The sequence below is a fragment of the Tachysurus fulvidraco genome, chromosome 3 (assembly GCF_022655615.1).
Source record: "Tachysurus fulvidraco isolate hzauxx_2018 chromosome 3, HZAU_PFXX_2.0, whole genome shotgun sequence".
Lineage (NCBI taxonomy): Eukaryota > Metazoa > Chordata > Actinopteri > Siluriformes > Bagridae > Tachysurus > Tachysurus fulvidraco.
The window spans coordinates 32,962,725-32,969,274 of NC_062520.1; the positions used below are offsets into that span (position 1 = coordinate 32,962,725).

A 6,550-nucleotide genomic window follows, 5' to 3' on the forward strand; every position below is an offset into this window, starting at 1 on the left:
TGCCTCCTTCACCTGTTTCTGTAGCCCAAATAAAGCAGAAGACAAATTTGCACAATAACAGACATCTTAAGGTAACTTCAAACTCTGAGGTGGTTATCCTTAGTTGTGGCTTTGGACAGTATTAGTGGGTTTGCCAAACATTATTTCAAATGGGCTTAAATGCTCAAGTGCTTTTGCAACAGACCCATTTTGCCACAATGGTGACAATTTACATTTCAAAGCGCTATTTTATCTCACCACTGCTCCTCTGCTAGAATCAAATCCATGCCCAGTTTTTCACCTACTGCCTGGTTAACAATGGGTGTACCATTATCACTACAGATTTACTATGGAAAAACCCATTTAGCAATTATTTCCCTTAGCAGTGCATGGGGAACTGCATTGCCATTTGTTTTTGAGGTTGGAAAACAACAAAGAGCTAAGGACTTAAGTCCTAGCCATATTGAGTGCAACCTAGTGCAATAGTGCGAGACAAAATGAAATTTAATCTTTCACAGCTCCATTGTCCTATGGGGTTCCACTGGACTCGGTTCTTCGGCCATTATTCTTTTCATTTTATTTGCTTCCCCTGGGATCCATCATTAGACACCATGGGGTCTCCTTCCATTGCTATTACCTGAAGAGCAAAAAGAGGGTTTCTTCTGGCTCCTGCAAGTCTCCCCCTGTTGACCTCTGTCCCTTGGCATCGCATGTTAGATCCCTGATAACTAATCTTGGCTTTAAATTCGAAACCCCTGAATTCGAAAATGGTCCCTAAGATTAAGCACTTAAAACTTAAAGAAGAAGGATCCATAATGGGATAACAACTGACCTATTTACTGGGACCAGATAATTCACGCAACAGACTTTTACCTCCTCACAAAAATTCATAAGGACCCCAAAACATGGAGTAACCCATTTGAAATGCCCCCAGGCCGCCCCATTGTCTCCGACTGTGGCAGTGACACTTATGCCACAGCGGAATACATTGAGCATTTCCTTAACCCCATAAGCACCCAGCACCCCAGTTATATCAAAGACACCTACGACTTTATTGAAAAAAATTGAAAACTTTAGCTACCCAAAAACTAACTCCTATTTACAATTGACATAGATAGTTTATACACCAACATAGACACACCGGCAGGCTTACTAGAAATTAGGGAGAGGTTTAACAGATACCCAGACAAGGAAAGACCAGACAAACATTTAGATTTGTTAGAGATTAATCCAAAAAAAGAATGATTTTAATTGAATGAATGAATGAATTGAATTTAATACGGAATATTTTTTCCAGATCAAGGGAACGGTCATTGGAAAATGGGTTTTCTCCGTCCTATGCCAACATTTTCATGGCCAAATGGGAGGAAGGGGTCCTGGATGACATTTGGGGTGTCTGGCAGAAAAAGAATTTGAGAAAAATTATAAATCAACTTAACTGCTTTCAAGAGTCCATTAAAGTTAAATACACACCTCACCGGTCGGAGGTACATTTTCTAGACAAAGTCACATATAAGGGAGAAGACTTTACAGAGACCCATAAACTGCAAATTAAAGTTTGCTTTAAAGACACTGACACTCATGCACTCTTGCATAAAGGTAGCTTTCATCCAAAGCATACCTTTAAAGGGGTCCTGAAGTCACAGTTGTTGAGATTTCATCAGATCAGCTGCAACCTGGAAGGCTTCTGGAAAGGAACCAAAATCCTATTCAAGACACTTAGGAAACGGAGATATTCCAGAGTCTTTTTTAAGTTGCCTAAAAAACTTCCTGAAAGGAAATGAGCAGAACAACGGAATACCTGGCAGGGAGTGAACAACTCGTCCCTTTGTTTGGCACCGTCTCAAGCTGCAGTATAATACTAAACAGGAGAGTCAAAGCAAATTTTACCAGATTCATGACACAACAGGTAGGTCTGGACAAACACAGGGTCATCACGTCCTACAAAAGGAATAAAAATCTAAAATATTTAATGATTAAGAGCAAATTAGCCTCTGTAAAAAAGCATAAACCCAATAAGCAACTATGTCGGAATTTCAGCCCAAACATTATATTGCTAACCAAAAATCCAAATACACAGATACAATCTGGCCACCTCTACCCCAACAAGTCTCAAATTGCATTTATTTACTTTACTGTAACAAATGCAATTTACAATATGTCAGAGAAATGGGTAATAATCTGGCAGTTAGACTGACCCAACACCGATATAACGTCCGACACTTTATAGTCTATGGCCTGGAAGCACTAAGGATCATGGTCCTTCAATACAACAAGGCCTGGACTCGGACTGCCTGAAGAGGACTGGATACTTAAACTAAGCTCATGGCACCCATGGGGCCTCAACGAGAAATTAAAAGGGTTTGTTACTGATGGACCGAAGGCAGGCCCGTGCCAAACATTGATCTCAACCATGGTTTGGACCGAGGAAAAAGGTTAACTCCACACTAATCCTAACCCCTAAACCTAACCCTAATCATAACCACTAACCCCAACTTCTAACCCTAACCCCTAAACCTAACCCTAATCCTAACTCCAAATCCTATACCCAACTCCTAAACCTAATCCAGCCAGTGCCACCATGGGCCATCATGTAACTTCCATTGGTCTCTTCTTGTTGTAGTAACCATCAGCACCGTCAAGGAACAGTAAGCACATTAAAAATATCAACATATGAGAGATAAATAGCGTCATAAAGTCTTAATTCATTTTGCAGACATGGTCATAAAAAACAATTTAATAAATAAATACCTTATTTTAGGTAATAAATAAATATAACAAGTATATTAAACCATAAATCTTAATTCATGTTGCAGATAAAAAATGTACTGTTGAATCTGGAAAGGAAATGCATTTAAAAAAAATAAGCTTCTAAAAAAGGAAAAATTCCCCCTCTCCTCTCTGCTCCTCTTTGTTTAAAGGCTATTTTTTTCTCTGCTTTCAAAGAGGACCAATCAGCACACTGCATTTTTCAATTTTTTGAATTTGAAGGATAAGGGGCGGAGCTATTTGTATAAAAAGCCTGCAGTCCTGAGTGAGCATTTCATTGCTTGTTGGAAGTAGTGATGGGAAGTTCGGTTCTTTTCCGCGAACCGGTTCTTTCGGACAGAATGAACCAGTTCAAAAATCCAGTTCACCAGTTCTTTTACGTCCTGACGTAATGACGTCATTCACAATGACGTAATGACGCAAATTCCATCATCCCGCTGCTGGCAGATATTAATACAATCAATTTAACACATTTGAAAAGTTCTTTGTAATCATAACTTTAGTTGAATACGTTTCTTACATTTAAGTTTTGCAACTAAAACACGCAGTACAGGCATTTATGTACAAACGTGGATGTTTTACGTGTCTTAAAGACATAAAGTTAATAAACTAATCTTCATCAACTTACAAAAACGGCATATAAAAATACAGACTAACCTGCACAACAGTCAATAGAAAAATTAACAGGGTATATATTGAGGAGATTTTCTGAGGGGTCTGTGTGTGTGTGTGTGTGTGGGGGGGGGGGGTAAAAACTTTACTTTGCAAGAAAGTCTTGAGAGTTTTTGTTTTTGATTGCATGATGATGCTCTTTTTGGGTTTTTCATTTGTTACTTTCAACTTGGCAATTTCTCTTAGAAGATTGTTGGCTGATTGACCACAATGAAGAAGTTTGCTCATTCTCATCCAGGTCTGAGGAGTTTTCTCAGTGTTTTGTTTGTAGTAATTATAAAGTTATCAGTTACGTCTAACTAAAACAGTTTTTGTTAACCAAAAGTCTAAGTGTGTAGGTCACCCTGCGATGTGGCTCTAAGTTCCGACAGACATATATTGAGTGAACAGTTGTATGATTTTTTTTTTTAATAAAAATGTTTAATAGCCTATTGTTGGAAAAAAATCTTAGTAGAAATAATTGAAATATTATTCCTTACAATACTATAACCAAAGTAAAGTATTAGGCCCATTTAGGCGCAAGTATAAAGCACATTTGTAATAACAACTTGTTATGTAGAAGGGAAAAGACCATTGTTCCCAGACCTTAGCTCATAAATTGTTATGGAAAATGCAAAACACCATGGTTCTCAGACCTTGGTCCATAGCAATAACATGTTATGTAGAAAGAAAAAAAACAGTGGTCCACAGACCTAGTCCCTGAAAAATAAGGGGAGGAAAATCCATAAATGGGCATATGGTGCTCATAAACTTGTTGTGCAGACTGAAGAAGGCCCAGGTGTTTAGTCTGAGGTCATGAAAAATAAGGGAAGGAAAATCCATAAATGAGCATATGGGTGAAAGGTAATGGGAAATAAGGGGAAATTGGGTCAGTGTATTTAGAAAACATAGGAGATGATTCCGGTAAATAAGGTGATATGGCACCTGGGCTCCTAGGAGCGCCAGGGTATATATTGAGAAGATATCTGAAGTTTTTTTTGGTTCTTCGGGGGCGAAGGTGTGTGTGTGCGTGTGGGGGCGCGTGCGCGCGCACGCGGGCGCATGCCCGTGTCCGCGGGTCAAGGTGGGTGGTTTTTATTTTTGCAAGGACGTCGCGAGAGTTCTTGTTTTTCTTGATTGATTTTGCATGACATGCTCTTTTTGGGGGTTTTCATTTGTTACTTTGAATTTGGCAATTTGTTACTTTGAATTTGGCAAATTATAATTTGTTGGCTGATTGACCATAATAAAGAAGTTTGCTCATTCTCATCCAGGTCTGAGGAGTTTTCTCAGTATTTTTGTAGTAATTATAGAGTTAACAGTGAAATTTAACTAAATGCCTAAGAGAAGAGATCACCCTGTGATGTGTCGACTTGGAGACCGGCTCTGAGTTCCGACACTATGACTAGTTACTATGCATAACCCAATATGTTTCATTTGGTCTGAAGGTTCACGCATGTGCAGTAACAACAGCTTATCCGTTCTCAGTATGTCTCGGACGCGTCCGAAAGAAACAGTTCTCAGTTCAGTGTACTGATGATTCGCTGTATCGGTTCAGTTATTCAAGCATGCGCAGTATCAACAGCTCGAGCTCACAGTTCTCTCAGCACAACATGTCTCATATTAGTTTATTAGGGATATTAGTTTATTTAATGTCGGAGGGGCTGTCAGTGTCAGACATGACCGAAAGTGAGTAACTTTAGTAACTTGTGGATCAGCGCTGACTCAAGACGCGAACTGTTTAGAACGAATCAGTCCGATTTGGTGAACCGGTTCATCCAGTTCACTAAAAAGAACCGGTTCAAAAGAACGATTCGTTCACGAACCGGCCATCACTAATAATGAGGACAAACACAAGACATTTGCTAAAAGTGCCTCAGAGAGAAATAAAAATCAATGAGAGTGAGACAAATGATGTGGAAATTGCAAAGCAAGATGAACAATTAGAAATGCAAAGCAATACTAAAGAGTCTGTAACTGTAAATAGACAGGATGCTGTAGGACAAACAAAACGTCCTAAGAGACAAATAATAAGGCCAAAAAGACTAATAGACGAAAAGAGGAAATGTTACAAATTGTGGATAAATGAAAACAATTTGGTGTAATATTTGTAGTCATGTGCGTCAGAACCATTATGTGTGGGTGGGACAGGACACACCCACTTTTTAAGACCAATAACATTGGACCCACCCACTTTTACCATCTCTATTCAGTGCATATGTCTGTTCCCATTTCAGAGTGCCACCAGTCCTGGAAGGATGTCACCAGTTAGCTTGGCAGTGTACTATTACACACACGTTCAGCCTCAAAGTCAAACGTTGCTTTTTTTTGGTTTATGTGACTTTCTTACATACTTATTTAATGTGGCAAAAATATTGCTGGACAGGAATAAATAAAAGATTGAACGGTTTTTGGCACCTCAACTATTCTAACTTTCACATTATGTTCCTCTCAAATTTGTGTATCATATTTAATAAACCAATACAATTTAAATGTTTAAATGAAGATGTATAGTCACACCATTGTAGCAGTGTTACATACAGTAGGCTATAAGTTAAGGTAATATATATGTGTATATATATGTGTGTGTACACACACATACACACACACACACACACACACACACCCCATTGTAGCAGTGTTACATACAGTAGGCTATAAGGTAAGGTAATATATATGTGTATATATGTGTGTGTGTACACACACATACACACACACACACACACACACACCCCATTGTAGCAGTGTTACATACAGTAGGCTATAAGGTAAGGTAATATATATGTGTATATATGTGTGTGTACACACATACACACACATACACACACACACACACACACCCCATTGTAGCAGTGTTACATACAGTAGGCTATAAGGTAAGTAGTGATTGTTTACTCTAATAATTATTTATTATTATTTATCCGTCTTTGCGTCTTTCCGCCGATTAACGTTATAGATAAACGCCTCCAGCTCTGACTGCGCGTGCACGCTGCGCGTACCTGTGCTTCTCCGTTCTAATAAAGCAGACAGCTGAAGACGCACGTGTGAAACACTACAACACACGCGTGTAAAAGCAAAGTAAATAAAATCGCTCTTGGATCAAACTGATAAATAATTTCCTTTCCCATCGACGACACGTCCTGCATTTTAA

General features: G+C 38.8%; 1 long non-coding RNA gene across 1 annotated transcript; it reads right to left on the reverse strand.

Moving 5' to 3' along the window:
- Positions 1–205: 205 nt before the first annotated feature.
- On the reverse strand, positions 206–2,461 carry LOC113652829. Its single transcript, XR_003442960.2, has 3 exons — positions 1,781–2,461; positions 1,601–1,666; positions 206–1,375 (listed from the first exon to the last, which is right to left on the reverse strand). It is a non-coding gene; the product is annotated as an uncharacterized LOC113652829 (long non-coding RNA).
- Positions 2,462–6,550: the final 4,089 nt, after the last annotated feature.